The sequence below is a fragment of the Glossina fuscipes genome, unplaced genomic scaffold, assembly GCF_014805625.2.
Source record: "Glossina fuscipes isolate IAEA_lab_2018 unplaced genomic scaffold, Yale_Gfus_2 0, whole genome shotgun sequence".
Classification (NCBI taxonomy): Eukaryota; Metazoa; Arthropoda; class Insecta; order Diptera; family Glossinidae; genus Glossina; species Glossina fuscipes.
This window is the reverse complement of record NW_023998414.1, coordinates 1,651,032-1,667,671: the sequence shown is the minus strand read 5'-3', so window position 1 is coordinate 1,667,671 and position 16,640 is coordinate 1,651,032. Positions and strand designations below refer to the sequence as shown.

Genomic DNA, 16,640 nt, shown 5'->3' with positions numbered 1-16,640 from the left:
AAAAATAAATAAACAAATAAATAAAGTAAATAATAAAAATAAATAAATAAATAAATAATAAAAATTAATACATAAATAAAAGGCAAACAACAAAAATAAAACTAGTTTAAGTTGCTGTTTTTACACTACCGCGGCCATCGATTCATCACACGCCGTAAATACATATATTTTAAGAGATCACTACGGGCCTGTTGCTAAGGCTCGATTTAAAAAAAATAAATAAATAAAAAATCGTTACACAAAACTACAACTACAACAATACTAATATAACAAAAACGAAGCCAAGATCAATAGCAAGAGCAAAACATGCAGAGCGAAGGCAGTCAAGCAAACCAGACGGTTGGATGGCGAAAAGACAGACTTAAATATATATATATATATAAAAGGAAGCTCAGTCATGCCCAACCTGCTGTCTGTTGCCATAAAATTAACGAAAACGGCACATCTTAGATAAAAGTAAAGAAATTATACTCGACTGAGACCGACTCCTTTGATACCTAACAGTATGGTTTTATTTTATTTATTTATTTTTTTTTTTTTTTTTGTTTTTTTTCTTTTAGTTTCTCATTTTATTGCTGCAATGACTTTTCATTATATTCATGAGATACTCTATGGATATGTACAACAATAACAACATTCCTCATCTTGGTACGCTCAGTGCACCGGCGCACATATATATATTTGCACAAATAATCCATAGGTATGTGCCATCACACGGCATTCCGTAAGAGTAACTTGTACATGCGCATCATACTTAACTTAATAGTAAACTATTAAGCACATAGTGCTGTACACATAATGAAAACGGAAATTTTATTGACATAAATTGTAAACTACCACAACATGCACTGATTTTTGGCCGTCCGCTGTTAGGTCCAATCTGACGACAATAAAAAACCAGAGAATTTGTGACCAAGTTCTTTATTGGGGGATCAAGGTTTCGTTGAAGCGTGAATACGTTAACACGGCTAAGCCAAGTTTTGGTTTTCATCAACTAAGTAAGAGGAAAGGTATGACTAGTCCTCAATACTAATGTTTGTAAACGACGATAAACATTAACGAATGACTGATAATATATAAATAATTCACAGCGAATCTTCCGCATGGCAACCCAAGAATATCCTCAATTCCTTAGAGAGTTCATGGGAAAATTTTTCACACCCATATATAATATATATGGGGAAAAAGCGAGATTACCATCTAATAATTATCGAAATACGACAACATCACTAGTATATTAGTAGTAGTAGTAATAGTAGTAGTACGTCCGCCGCAAGTAAAAAAATTGCTATTTGCTTTAAAATTGTCTGCTTCTTGACAGCACAAGCCAATCAGGAGAACTTCAGTTATACATACATATAGATATGTATATCTATATATATGTATATATATATAGATATGGATTTCAAGTTTTTTATGGTTTGTAAAAAAATTGAAATTCGGGACATTTTTAGTGGATATTATATGCACTTTCTCAACATTCTCTCCGATCGGATATATTTTTAAAATTTTTTCAAACTTTCACTTTCCTGATAAGAATTTAAAGATATTTTCTAGGGAAATTTGTTTTCCTTTTCTTTCTATTAAACTGAGACATAAATTTTATATTTCCGATTGCATAAACACCGTTTCGCTCGGAATTCGTTTCGGAATTTTCCCATAAAACTTATGAAATTTTACAACAAAAATAATCCGAAATGTTTCAAAACGTATGACAAATTTAGTATATTTATTAAAAATCTTATCTCTGCTATAAAAGCAGCATGAGTATCTTTAAAAGTTGCGCAAGGTTATGTTGATAAACATTTAAAAGCAGCAAAAAAATAAAAAATAAAGCATTTACAAAAAAAAAAAAAAAAAAAAAAAAAATTAAAAAAAACTGAAGAAAAAACCGCAGCATTGTTTATAGTGAGAAAACATGAAATTTATAAACCGCTAACCGGTTTTTGCTTTTATTGTGCTACTGAGTGTATCCATATGCATATGCATAGGCGCGTGCGTGTATGTGTACGTGTACATGTATGCGGGTCTTGAAAATTGTGTTCGAGGAAAATATGTCAATAAATTAAAATTTAATTTAAGTTGATTTTCAACAATGTTGCTAAGCATAAAAGTGTACAGAGAGATAGATAGTTGGATAGATAGATCGATAGAGAAAGAAAGAAAGAAAAAGAGAGAGAGAGAGAGAGATAGAGAGATAGAGATAGAGAGAGAGAGAGATAGAGATAGAGAGAGAGAGAGAGAGAGAGAGAGAGAGAGAGAGAGAGAGAGAGAGAGTAAACCAAGTTATTTGCATTCTTTATCGTTTGCTAAAAAAGTTAAAAAATGAAACTAATTTTCTTTTATCCGTCACTCACCGAACGTGCCCTCTCACCATAAATCAGCCTCACACATACATATAGATATATATATATATATATATATTTTATTTGTAAAGAATAAGTGGTGCAATAATAATTGCATACAGAAAAGTAGAATAACGAAAAAGAAAAGAAGGATATGCGTCATAACATAGTTTCTTTTTTTTGTTTTTGTTTTTTTTTTTTTTTTTTTTTTTTTTCTTATGACAATGCAAGCAGCAACCGCGTCATCATACGACGACAATGACGAGAAAGTGATTTTAAGTGAATGGTTGATATAAATGTTAAGATAAATAATAGAAATGTTAAGCATTATCTTATACGCACATACCCATGCACACAATTGCATATACATATATTAATAATAACTCAATCTTTTTAAAAGTAAGTAAACAATATGCAGGCACAACGACAAGTGAGAACGAGAAGAATGTGCAACAAATATCAAAAAGTAGAGAAAGGCATCGGCAATTGTTTTCGAAATGATCCGCGCTTTTAAACAACGAATCAAAAAGGAGATCAATTGTTATGCTTTCAATTACAATACAACTAAATATTTATAGCCAACCTCCTATCAGTTCTACTAGTGCAATGGTGTACAATAACTTTAAGCGGATGTATACACATCGGGCACCCAGGAGGACTTGCGATAAAAAACCCATCATCTTTTATTATAGCGATCATTTATCGAATCAATTGTACACGTCTGTCTGTCTGTTCTCTGCCTCTTTGTGTGATTTTCATGCACCGATCGACAAGTTTATTCGGATCGGAACACTACTCCTCCTATGTCGCGTTATTTTGAAAAATCGTGAAATATGAATAATCACAGAGTATCGAATAGACCAGACCATGGCCCACTGTGATGTTTCTATTTGGTTGAACAGAGTTGCATTATAAAGGATTATCTATATATCTGCTGTTTGTGGAGAACTTGACAAAGTGATTATGAATATTTAAAGAAATCTCACTCTACTATTAATTAAGTGTTTAATTTTAGATTTTTACTGTCTTCCTTACACGTTTCGTTTACATATAATTTTGAAATACATAGAGAAGAATCCTCCTCTGAACTTTGGTGCTGCACTAAAATATATTGAGCGTTTTAAAAAAAAAAAAAAAAACATTAGAAAATTACGTTAGATCGCGTATGAGATGAAACACACTTTCATCTTATCACATAATCTAGACAGACGAGAGCTGATGGTATCCTTTTGGTCTTGATTAAGTTGAGTATAAGGCGGCGGCAACTTGCATAAGAGCCAAAGCAATTAAGCTCAATAAAATACATTCGATATGAATCGGATAGGGTGGATAATGATGAGCCGGCTTTTTTGATGATATCATTTCAAATTCAATTCAACAGTATTTTTTTTATCGGATTTGGCTTTACAAATGCAATAATGAACTTAACAGACCGACATTACACATAGGTGTGTGAGGATCAAAATATTGGCAACAAAAAAAAAAAAAAAGAAACTAAAATAAGAAAAAAAAAAGAATCGACTTATCTATTACTGTCGCTAAAATTGTATCAACGACCTTAGAAAGGCATTCAACAGAACAGTTATGAATGTAAACTTAAAGTTGGGCTTGGTATGAATGCAAACATAAAAACCTTGTATATCTAAAATTGCATTACGTGGCCACCGAACACAACAAGCACAACAAGTTGCATGCCATACTCATGACATGTTCTCACACGACAATCATGCAGCCATTCACAATGCACATTCGCATAAACAAACAAGCTAACAAACAACAAGTTAACAAGCATATACATACATACATACATACATACATACATACATGCATGCACACTTAGATATATCTGCATGTATATGCATACAACACTTACGAGAACGTAATGACGCATAAAATTCAGACAATCTGCAGTTGATATTGTTCAAGTGTGGGTTGATATATATTCACATATATATATGTAAACATATTCATTTGCAATATATGACTGACTGTGGTGTGTATACACACAATCAACAGTGCACGTACATACATACACACACGCAGACAGACAGGCATTAGCATTCATTTATAAAAATTTTATAACAAGTTTAGTTATAGTTTTTTTTTTTCTTTTTTTTTTCCTTCCTATAATACACAGATGATAGTATTTATTTATTTACATACATATAAGGAGAATGTAGGCCGTGAACGCCCCAATGCTGTTCTACTATCGTACACTAAGCACCCACACACTTCAATATATATATATATATATATAGTGTGTGTGTGTGTGTGTGTATGTGTATGTGTGTTTGTACTTCTAAGTAAATGAGCGAGTGCAATGTAAATGTAATGAATGAATGAGTAAAGATATTAATATTGCTGTTGCTCTTGTTGTTGTTGTTGTTGTTGTTAGAGAGCGGCCAGAAAACTTTAGTCTTTTATTTTTATTATTATTATTATTATTATTATTATTACTTTTATTATGTATATGTATAAATACATATACATATATATTGCCAAATCGTTTGTATTGTGATGTACGTTTTTATGATGATCAGCAAACCACACATAACAACGATGACACAATTGATAAAATAATAATAAATATGCAAAAATTAATAACAGCCATTGAATAGTATTAGTATTAATCAACTTTCTCTGCTTCGGTATCCGGAACTGAATGAATACGCGAATGAACGAATGAACAGATGAATGCAAATATGAACGTATATGTGAAACGATTACGTTGGAACTATTTCTCTTAATTGATTCATACTTTTTCCTAATAAATTATAATTCATAGTGAAAAAAAAAAACAATAAATATATATAACAATATATATATATGAAAAAAATGACACACTAGTCCAATGAACTCTCCTTAATTTGTTAATTAGTTTAGTATAAAATATACAGAATGCATACACGCGCAACTGAAAGCTGAAATGAAATCATCATAAGCAATAAAAGGCACCTAAAGGCACTGACATTTTAGCCGAAGAGGTCATGAACGGATTGCTTCGCCGAAAAGCAAAATAAAAAAACAAGTCTTTCCTTTTGTAACACCAAGCATCGAGCCCAGCTAATCTCAGATCAGCCTGGAGAAAAGAATTTAAGGCTAATTTTATATTGTCGACGCCATTCTTCCGTCTGCGTGAACTAAGTTTGTGAACTAAAACTTAACGCTTATATGTCTTGAACGTAGGTTTAAAAATGAGTTAAGAATATTGACGTGATATGCTTATGGAGACGTAACGCATACAATTAATGGGAAATTGAAATGAATTTGAAACAAACATAAATTTTTTTTATTATTCTTCTTTTTTTTTTTATATATATATATATAAATATATTTATTACTTATATGTTTATCAACGGCATATGAGAATTTAAGGCGAACATGACCCGGAATGGATCCATTTACGCGTTTGCACTTTGCAAAATGGTCCCCGATAAAGTGTTTAGTCATTACAAAGCTAATAATACTTTTGAGTCTGTTGCGATTGTTTACATAGTAGAAGATATACTAAACCGACAAGAACAATAATAAAATTCTAATAAATTTTTTATAATATTTAATTAAACAAAATTTTTTATTACACACTGTACACACTGTGTTGTAAAAATTTGTTTTTTTTTTTTTTTTTTTTTTTTTTTGTTTCCCAGCACATCCTAGTTTGTTTTTTTCTCTTAATTTATTTGTAATTTTTCCAAGAAATCAGCACAGATTTTTTTTTTGTTTTTTTTTTTTTTGAGGAATTACTTTCCCACATATGTAGGAAGAAACCAAGTAAGCAAACAGTGAACATATGGTATGATTTAAATAAAAGAAGAAAAAAAAAATTGCCTTAAACAAGAAAAAAAAAAATGTATATATATAAATATATATATATATAAAAAACAAAAAAAAAAAAGTAGGAATTTTTTTATATGGAAATATGTTTTCATTCGAAATAATGTAATGACAAAGTCCCCCACAGCAACAATCTCACAACAGTACACGCGCAATTTTACGAGCAGCATCGTCGCTTGCTTTCATTATTATCTGCATTTTGCCTGGTGACGTTCATCACGTTTTAAAAGTTAAATAAGTAAATACGTAAATAAATATTTGAAAAAAAAAAAATTTTTAATGAATTTTTACAATAACATGCCCGTACCTTTAGTAACATTGAGGCCGTTTTTTTTTTTTTTTGCTTTAGTTATTAGCCAGACTTAAGTTGACTCAAGAGTTTTCCGCTTCAGTTCGAAATGTTTGCAAAACTTACGCAAAATGCAAGAATTTTCAATAATAACATCAACAACATTACATCAAAAAAAAAAAAAAAAAAACAAATTCGATAGAAAAAGAACTCATTACCCCCCTCCCCTTACCTTTAGAAAACTCATTTTGAAGTCGAAATTGTATAAAAGTGTAGGGAAGAAGGATGTGTTTAATTATTTATTCCATTTGTCAACAGTTAGTTGAATAATGGGACGGGAACAATTAAAACATACGTTCTTTAAATAAATATTAGAAGCTACTCCTCTTGCTCACTGTCCAGCACATCATGCTTCATTAAGATCGAATTTGAAAATTGTTTTAATCCAAAAAATTTTTTCCGCATTTTATACTTTTTTCATTCTTTTTATTTCGCAATTGAAGTACAAGCCTGAGCAAATATTAATAAGGATTGCGAGAAAGACCACGTCTCAATGCTTTTCATTCTAATTGCATTCTACATGGCACAGCTTTTGCTCTTTTTCCAACTATTCGTAAACTCTCTCTCTCTCTCTCTCTCTCTTTCTCTCACCCTTCATCACTTGTCTCAATTGTCTTTTCAATACTTATCTCCTCTTAAATTTCAACACCGGATATATATACGGAAAACAATTTCATTCAAAATTGAATATCAAGTTCACAGTCTTAAAAAGTGAGTACAAATACTTGCATAGCTACTCGCGGGCCGAACGCAAGCTTCACAAAATTGCTTGATCTTTGTTTACACTGAACTTTGAACTTCGTGAGTGGAGTTTATTGAAAAAAACTGAGAAATTTGATGAACATAAACGTAAATAAAACAAATTGAAAATCTTTCTCATATTGGTTCCGAGAGGATATAAAATTGAAATTTCGAAATAAATAAAATCTAATGATACGTGCACAGCACTTCACCAATTGATCGTGAAATCGGTTTTATAATTAACGATTTTACTTTTTCACCTGAAGACAGCAAAAGAGAGAGAGAGAGAGAGAAAGAGAGAGAGCGCGAGAGAGTGAGAGCGAGAGAGAAAGTTGTTTTGTAAATTCCGCTATACTTACTAATTAAATGGAATATGAATGTAGTTTGGCCTGCCTTCCCTACTTGCTATTTCTTCCTTCCTTTTTTCTTTCGCCCCTTCTTCTTTTCTTATTTCATCGTAACTTCTTGGAGAGCAATTTAGTTGAATAACTTTTTTTTTTTTTTAAATTATATATTCTCGCTTTTTAAAAATGCATAATAGAAACTGTAAAAGTACCCTGCACCTCCGTTAGGAATATATTACTAAAATTCCTTTTGCAGTTTATTAAGAGGAGGACAAAAAACATTAAGTTTATGTACCATTAAAAGCCATTATAACCTCAATAATTTATAATTTCGAATAGAAAACATATTGGATGACGCAGTAATTATATTGAATATGTCAGATTTAATGGACAAAGAGGAAAGTGATAAATTATCTCAAAAGAAAAGAGAAAGAGAAGAAAAAAAAAAACTTAAAAAGTAAAAATGACTATGAAGAAAAATTTCCAAAATAAAAATAAAAAAAAAAAAACTTTTATTACACATTAAGTACTTAACTAAGAGCAAAAAAAAAAAGAAAAGGCAAAGAAGAACCAGCAGCAAACAGGATACTCTATTCTGCCTTATATAAGCATATTATTATTATTATTGAAGACATGAGAATGTAATTCCAAATAAAAGTAGTATAAAAAACAAGAAGAAGAAGAAGAAGAAGATGTGAAGGAAAAAAAAAAAAAAAGAACAAAAACCAACAAACGAGCATTTGTTTTGCCAAACAAATAGAATGTACGAAAAACCTTAAGATAATTTAAAGGCCTTGTTGCAAAGCAAGCACATTGCCGAACAAGCTTAAGGCTAAAAAAAAAAAAAAGAAGCAGACATCTTCACTATACTTGAGGTACCATCAAATCACATCTTTAAAAAGAGATAAAAATGAAAAGCGGTAAGACGACGACCAGATTTACAAACGCTAACACACAGCAACAGAAAAGGCGTTGTCCATGGGAAAAAGAAAAAGTTTATTAAAAATAACGGCTGTTGCATCCGGATAAAGGTGAGAGTGGCGCGTACGTATTTGGGGAGAAAAACAGAAAAACAAAAATAAGATAAAAGATTTTATAAGGTTTAAAGCCCAAAAGCAGACAACATTTTTTTTTTTTTTTTTTTTTTTTTAAATAAAATACAGGCAAAAAGTAAACGACAAGCAATTCCTTTGTAAACAGGGTAGGAGAGGAGGATAAGTCTGCAATTGAACAATTATTTCACAGAGACATTATAAAGTTTATCTATTTATTTGTTTATTTATTTATTTTTTTTTGCTTCATTTAAATGTTAATCAATGTTTTTGTATTCGAAAAAGAGGAAAATTTTTGAAAATTTTGTTTTTTTTGTTTTTTTTTTTTCAACAATTACTAAATAAAGTTATTTGAAATGAATACAATGCTTATAATAAATACGCTTATAATAAATACGCATGGTCTACAGATACAAATGCCAAACTATGATATCCATGCAAAGAGCCAGAAAACATAAATACATATATATATGTATATATATATATACAATGGAGTTGTGGTGCTCGGTCACTTGCTTGCGAACCTAATGCCTTATGGATGGAGAAGGTAGGCACAAAACAGCAAACGACGATATGTATATTAATGTACGTGAGAATATGTTTGGAATCGTAAATGAAAGGCGGAAGTGTTATTTTAATTCAAGAGACCAACAGCAAAATGTCATTATCACCAACATCTCAATGGCAACATTTTAACGGAAATTTGAACGGAAATATCACAGTGAGAAGAGAGTAGCCAGACAAATATATGGAGAAGAAGCGAAATAAATGCAAAAAAAACGATTTTTTTTTTTTTTTTCTTACATCAATGGGTGTGTCTTTCAATTGAGAGTAAAACGGAGAAAGAGAAATAAAAAGAGAGTAAGAGTGGGTGAAAATAGAGAGAGAAAAAGTCTTTTATTTTATTTTGTAGTTAAAAATTTCAAAACAATAGGACTTTGAAAACTTTTGGAACACATAGAGATGGCGATCGGCTACTATTCGCGTAAATCTCATATGTATGAATGGAAAATTTGTTTCAGAACCTTAGTAGCATTTTTATTAGCCTTATGCACATATAAACATACAAACACACACACACACACACACACTACTCGACCTTGAATAGCACCGACTAAACTATAATTATAAAAAAAAAAAAAAAAAAAACAGCTGAAATTTTTGTTAGCATTTAAAAAAAAAAAAAAAAAACAAGCGAGCGCACATATAATGCATATACAAAAGCCAACAAAAATATTTATGGGCAATAAAAAAAAATTTTTCTATGGGTTATGAAAATGCCACCCCTTGCCGTGCAACGTATCGCATAAGAAAATAATATGAATACAACGATAAAAGCTTAACGCAGACATAAAGAAAAAGTTTCGAGATGCGGCAACGTTTTCGATTGTTTTTGAAGCATTTTCAGTTTTTCATTGTGCAAAACAACATAAACTCAACGATAAGTTGCTCTTGGCTGTCTAAATTTAAGATTTTTTTCTTACTTAATTTTTTTTTTTTTTGTTTTTTTTTTGTTTTTCCTTTTCCTAACATTTCACGAGCAACTTGTACGGAGGACTTTGGGAAATTTATAATATTGAATGTATATGTGTGTGGTGGTACGTTAAAAGTACATTGAGAGAGGGGATAATATAAATATTATGGGGTGTTGTTGTATCTTTGCTTTGGATTTGGGTGCTTTTGTATATATACGTTTATTATGTGTATGCTTTGACTGCAAAAGTCTCTAGGGGTTGGTTTTGATATTTAATTTTCCTTTTATGGTTAATAGACGTATAAAACGCATAAATTTTTGGCGCCATTTTGGGGTGAGTGACTTAAAGTTTTCCCATTTCCCGTTTCCCATTTCCTTTTTATTTTTTACATTATTTATTCAATATCTAGCAATGCCGTGCCGTGCCGTGCCGTGCCGTTATGGTAGACAAAAACGCAAATCAAAGCATCTTTTCTATTAGTTCAATAAGGTGAATGCTTGGACCAGTTTTCTATGCTTAACTACAACGCAATGTTTGACAATTGTGTTCAGAAAGTATCAGAAATAGAATATAATAAGTTTTTGATCTATATCTCCCAGAAGTTTTGCATCCTAATCGCAATCAATCGAATTCAATTTTGAGAGAAATAGATTGATATAGTATTTAAATAAAAAACTTGTTATTCCTTTCCCAATACAATTTCGTATGCAAAATAAATGTAGGAAATTGTTACGTGTATATGAAAAGCATTGGCATACGAACGAATCGTAGAAAGCATTTAAAATTTGCCGTCGACTCGTTTTTATTTACTATATACAGCGCCCAGAATAGCCACATCATAGCCAGTTGACAAGACCGTGTATTTGCACATTTTTCGCGCTAAGCTTTAATCCAAACATATTGCCTAAAGGCAAGGGAAATCAAATAGGGGTAAAAATCATATCGCAAATCAGTTCTACAGGACAGCAAGTAATATTCAATATAAATTGCGAAATTATATGACGCGGATCGAGCACTTAATGTACAGATACGTTTTAGATTAGTAGTGCATGCATGTTATACTTATATACATTTACTGATATGTGTGTGGGTTAAATATTATTTTAATGCAAATAATAATAATAATAATAACAATAAAGCAAGGCGTAAGTAATAATAAAAACGCGAAAATATTAAAACAAAAAGCTTAAATTACGTTAAATCGAAATGTTATGTTTTTCTATATAAAAATATGAATATAATGTGATATATAAAGGAGAATAAAGAGGTGTGGGTGTGAAAAACAGGGAACATAAGAAAGCCAGACTAAAGAGAATATATTTTATAATTATTAGAATGCAACGAATAATAGCAAGAACAGTAATAATATATAAAAAATAATAATAAAAATTTAAAAAATAAAAAGAACAACACTAGATAATAATTACAATAATAATAATAATAATAATACATAAAAATAAAAAGGACAACAGTCAACAATACGGAAAGTAAAATAATAAATATTTATAATAATAACATGAATATGTCAATTATCGGCCTCGTATTCATAGGAAAATTTAATCCGTTAAACCTTCTACTTCTTGAGACATATATACATAGATTCGGAGACTCAATATTTGCAATATTCGCATGGAATCTTACGACTATCCCGAGAATCCTATAATTTATTATTAAGTAAGAATTTGGTCTTTTATCAACGATATACATATATCGTGACACTGAGCTGAGACACACATTTCATAATGGATTCATTTAACAGAACAGATCGAAACTGAACGTATCAATATCAACTTATTAAATGACAACAAAAAGTAATTAAAAAAAAAACACAACTTATTAAATATAGAAGTAAGAAAACGTTCGAGGCACGTCAATTAAGCTTATATATATAAATATATATATATATATATTCATTGAATATTTAGAAATATTTTTTGTTTTTTTTTTTTAAAGAAATTATAAAAATTTTTAAATAAATAAATATCTCTAAAAATGTCATTTGAATGTGAAAGTAGAGCTCTTAGCAACACGCCAAGCATACCGTAACGCGGATGAAAACGAGCAACATGTTTTATATATATATATATATATATGTGTGTGTGTGTTTGTAAATTAGCAACACATTAAAAAATCATGCATAACATATTTCACACGCATGCATACACGCGCGAATATAAGGAACATAAGCATCATGCATGCATGCATGTACATGCAGCAATAAACGAAAGCACTCACGTCCTTTAACAGTCAAAATACTAAGAAACAAAAACGAAACACAACATAAGATAAGAAAGCAGACAACATGTGTCAGCTTTCGTAGAAAAAAAAAATAATAATAATAATAATAATAATAATAATTAAATAAATAAACCGGCAAGAGAAGAATCTCGACACATTATCACCCTAACAAGGAAATGAAACGAAATTCATTGTATTTGCACTAAGAACAATTTGCTGCAGCCCGAAACACACACGTGTATGTATGTATATATATATGCATTCATGTGCATATGTGTTTATACATATGCAAACATATACACGTACAGATATACACACATACACATAAACATAAATATATAAATATATAAATATATATATATATATACACATATATATAAATTGAAAACCCTTTGTTCAGTAGGGTGCCAAACATTAGATTCCACAGGAAGGGACCTATAGGAGGGATCCTTGTGATATCCCTACTGTAATCCTGTGTTATCCTACGCACTCGTCTTTATTGTGCAGTAGATTTCTATTATGCAAAGAACTATCCATCCATCATTTTAACCAAGAACGGGGAAACCCTTGGGATCATTTCAATTTTTTATAATAGCCTCCCAGTCAATCGTGTTGAAAATGACTCTGATATACAAAGTAACGACAGCGTAACAACCTTTTTCACCCTTGTTGTATGGCGCTAGGAAGACCACTCCCTCGATAACAATCATAGTGGATGGTTATCTGAGGGTCTTCGAAAAGCCACCTCGACTCTCCAGCTTCCTTTCTAATCACACAAGCAACAGTCTTTCTAAGAGCTTAGCAACGTTGTCCAAGAGACTGATCGGTTTGTATGAATTTGCATGTTAGATGCAAAGTGGCAACTCTAAATTGTAGTCTCTCCTCTTTCCGCTTTCATTTGTTTTTCCAATTTCTCGGGTATTATTTCCTATATATAAGTAGCTTCTTCGCCTTTTCAATTTTGGAGCCGCGCAGACGCAACTGACTTCACACAGGGCTGACTAAAGCAGCCTTTGTTTTTCCGTTCTCCCCCCTCCTGTCACTGCATCCCAACCATTTTCCTCGCTTTCTCTGATTGTGTCTTTTGTTTGTCCCCCCCCCGTCTCATTATATATACAGTTGGCTTTTTAAGCATTTGCTCCACTGGCATTGCCCTGGCATTTGCCGCACACTTTTGTTCCAACACAATCGCGAAATGTTCAGTCTCTTCGAACGAAACTATCTTACAATGTGTTTTCGTCGTTTGCCGTCACAGGTTTCATAGCTATGGCATCTCGGTTTGCCACGATTTATTAATATAGCGCCATAGTTTCGATGACATTCTCACGGATTGATTTGTGTGGTGAAGCTTCCGGCTATTAAGCATTTCACTTTATTAAGGCATTTCTTGTTAATTTCTGCATCTTGAGCCATATCACCTTTGCGTTTTGATGATTGGATTGACAAGTCAAATTTAATGAGATAATTGACGAAAAAACGTCAACAACGATAAAAAAAAATATTTAAAAAAAATGTAAAAAAAAGCACCAACAACAACAGTAAAATTTGCAAAGTGGCTGAGTTACTTAAATGTTAGAATAGAAACAACAACGGATTGAATAATAAAGTAATAATAAAACGTAAATTGTTCTTGTTTTTTTTTTTTTTGTTGGTACTACGTAACGTACACATACATAAACAACTCATTCACTGACACAGACGGTAAAATTACCGCACACATATATCTATATTCCTGCATGTATATATGATGCATTACATATTGCGAGAGAGATATCTAAATTATAAACGATAACGTACTCTTCCCAAGGCGTAGTAATTAACGTGAAATTTTATATAAGATACTTGTGCACTTTAGTATACACAGCAGCGACGAGCGAAGAACGAGAAACATTGCAAGGTAAACAATAAGCAGTGAAACCACACTGCCATCTATACTATATTTAATGACCGGCCGGCATTGTATTGCTTATTAGAGGGAGATAGAGGAAAATATATTTGCATGCATGCATGCATGCATGCATGTATAATAATAAGCATGTTCTTCTTCTCTACATATATATATGTGAAATACTTTATTTAAGAAAAAAAAAAAAAAAATGATCAACAACTAGACATACATTCAATATTTGTATTATTTTCATGTTTCGCGCCAAAAATCATGTGCGTAAAGGTATAGAATAATGCGAATGCATGAATACGAAGCCCTTTCTAGACAATAAGATTATATATAAATATATTTATATATGTATATATGTGTAGATTTGTGTAAGCAAGGTATGCATATATAGAAACATATATAACTTTCACACACAATTACTACCACTAGATACTAGTACTACTATTACTACTACTAGTACTAGTACTAGTAGTACTACTACTACTACTACTACTACTACGAAACACAACAAGAACCTAAAGATTTATGAATTTGTTTATAGCGCGAAAGAAACAAAAGCGAAAACTATAATTACTACTATGGTCTCGGAGGACGGGAGGTGTGTGTGTGTGTGTGTGTGTGTGTGTATGTACAGGGAATTGACGTTTATATATAACCCACGCCTCTAATTAACAAAACTGCGCATGTCTGGCTAAAAACTAGACAAGTGCAAGTATACTACATATGCACAAACGTACACATTAACTCACAAATACGTATACAGATTTAAGCATGCACAACGGCATGTGCAGACATAACGACAAACAGACAAGCAAATATGCAGATAGACATAAAGTAACATTAGCTCATATACACATATACATACAACGCGTATGGGTATGTATATGAAAGATAATTGACACAGCAGCTGTGCTTGCTAATAGTAACAGTGATGGTGGTAGTAATAATAGTGTTCTTCGCAATGTTGTCGTTTTATTGTTGTTGTTGCTGTTGTTGTTGTTGCTGTAATAACCAGACAATGCCTTCATTGATTAGAATTGTTTTTGAAAGCCAACGACCACAACTACTCACTTACATATGAAAAGAGTGTCAATGAACTGGTATTGTTATTATTATTACCTTTTTTTTTTTTTTTAAATTTTACTAAATGCCCTAAAAAATATGCTGCATTTATTTGCCAAGATTGTAAGCCTTTAAATAGATTTTGTTAAATTTATTTTGATTTTCTTATTATTCATTCCACTTGTTTTCTTTCTCTTCTTTTTTGTTATTTTATAGGAAAAAAAAAAAAAAAAAAAAAAAAAAAAAAAGTGGGGGAATGTTCCAAAAAAAAAAAAAAATGCACCCAAAGTTTTATAAAATAATTCTCGGAAATAACACAAAAATTAAAGGAAAAAGCACAAAAATAAAAAAAATAAATTAAAATCATGTATAAAAACTTAAACATACTATTAGGCGTAGTAGTAAAAATTTTTTATTCAATAAAAAATACTTAACATGCGCACTAGGCGGGAAGCCGGTAAGTGAGTGAGTGAACTACAAAATGAAAAAACGGAAATTTCTCTAACATTTTTGCATTAGGCAAGGAACGCCTAAAACGCAATATATGGCGCAACAAGAAAAGGCGCCAAATTTATATGAAAATACTTTTAAGGCTGCATGCATGCATGCATGTAGTAGCATGTAAAGAATGCATGTTATATAATATAATTATTATTCTTTATTATTCGAAAATTATTCGCAAATTTCATAAAAAAAAAATTTTAAAAGAGCAATATATTCGAAAATATGAATATATTAAAAGATCTCTTAAGACCTGCCCCCGCCAGACAAGCGACTATAATATAAAATTCAAAAATTGTTGTCTGAATTTTAATCAAATGCAAAAAGAATATTTACAGCCTTATCATATATGTGTATATCACATATTTGCGCCAAATCTCGCTGTCTGTCTGTCTGTCTGCTAAGAACATAAAAATTCACTTTTTATAAAATTTCTAAATTGTAGGCGGCGCAATGAGAATTTTCCAAGGAAAAAAACACTTTTGTAAATTTCAATTTTTTTCCCCAATATCTGTGATACGCACGGACAAACCTAAATCACGAAATTTAAACACACATTTACCCAATATTTATAGAATTTCGGGTGAAATTATTCTTATGTTCCAATATACTTCGCTGAGGCGTGTTTCAAAGGTTTCGATTTCAAATGCGTATTGCCGAGCCATACCTTCTCGCATGATATTTATTGCAATTATTGATGGAATACACACAATGATCACTGTGCATATAATACGGTGATCCAGCACTTAAGAAAGGTTCGTCAATCTACGGACAATGTTGTGACGGTGGCAAAAAAGTGAGA

The 16,640-nt window shown here is 31.1% G+C and overlaps 1 protein-coding gene across 3 annotated transcripts in view; it reads right to left on the bottom strand.

Annotated features, from left to right (window-relative positions):
- LOC119631965 (myc protein) overlaps positions 1 to 16,640 on the bottom strand; it is a 69,614-nt gene that overhangs the window by 21,702 nt on the left and 31,272 nt on the right. The window lies entirely within an intron of this gene.